Genomic DNA, 1,308 nt, shown 5'->3' with positions numbered 1-1,308 from the left:
TTGTTATCGCTATAGCGCCACCTATGGGCCAATCGGGTTGATACTCTATCAACCTCTCCCCAAATTGGGTCCTACCATTTGGCCAAGTTTCAAGTCTCTAGGCCTTACGGTTTGGTCTGCACGTTCCGTTTTACGGCAGAATAATAATAACTAATAATAATAATAATAATAATAATAATAAAAACCTTGGCAATTACAATAGGGTTTCAGCACTTCGTGCTTGAACCCCTAATAAAAACCTTGGCAATTACAATAGGGTTTCAGCACTTCGTGCTTGAACCCCTAATAATAAATATAGCTGCAAGCAGCAATTGCCGGGTTTCGAGCTTTAAGGGAACGTCAAAAACCTCACACGTCGCTTACCAGGCGGAGCAGTTACACCAGTACACAGCCACAATGAATGATAGACCACCTCGCTCCAGAAAAATGAAAGAGATGGTCAAAAAAAGATCATACAGACTATGTATGCTTACACACAGGTGCACCTACAAGACAAACATGTGATGTCCTTAATGTGACGTTATGAGGATAATTTGTTAACTAGAATTAGTTTTTCAGATTTATAATGTAACATACAATTCAGAAATGGCCGTGTTTAGTTGAACTACAAGGCCATTGAGTCGTGGTATGGTGCAATGGTGCAAACAGACTGCACACGTGTACATAAGACAGAAACACAGCAGCGCAGCAGACCGCAAGGACCTACAGTGAACAGTAACCCCAGGACTAAGCATAAGGCAAAACTGGGCATGTTTGGTATCGTTGGACTCTACAACAATTCAGGACTCCTGTGAAAAAAGTCCCATAAAAATATGGTGACTGCAGCCAAAGTTGTAGGCGTGTAAAATATGCTTCCGAAACTGAAGGCTCCCTCAGGTCCTGACTGCCATCAGAATTACCAAGTACCATGTCATTATGCATACGTTTGGTGAAGATACAACCTTAAATACATTAGTTATCAGCAAAAAAACGGCTCTCATTCAGTGAAATCTCTCCATATAACCATTTATGTGTAAAAAACGACAAATTTTGAGGTAATTTCGTTTTTTGCAATTTTCGGCCATTTCTGATGGAAATTTTAACATAACGCCAATAGACTTTTTTGTTCAGAAGGTAATGCAATGTTCTTCCTATGGTCGTTTCGAGTCGATCGGAATAACCCTCGCGGAGTTATTCGCGTGTGTTTTTTAAGCGCTATTTTCCTGTGCAGAACTAACTGTAAGGCGAAATCTGGCATGCTTAGTATCGTAGGACTCAGAAACAATTCAGGATGCTAAAAAAATAACTCCCATGAAAATCTCTTGACCA

The sequence above is a fragment of the Paramisgurnus dabryanus genome, chromosome 7 (assembly GCF_030506205.2).
Source record: "Paramisgurnus dabryanus chromosome 7, PD_genome_1.1, whole genome shotgun sequence".
Classification (NCBI taxonomy): Eukaryota; Metazoa; Chordata; class Actinopteri; order Cypriniformes; family Cobitidae; genus Paramisgurnus; species Paramisgurnus dabryanus.
This window is presented reverse-complemented; position numbering follows the sequence as displayed.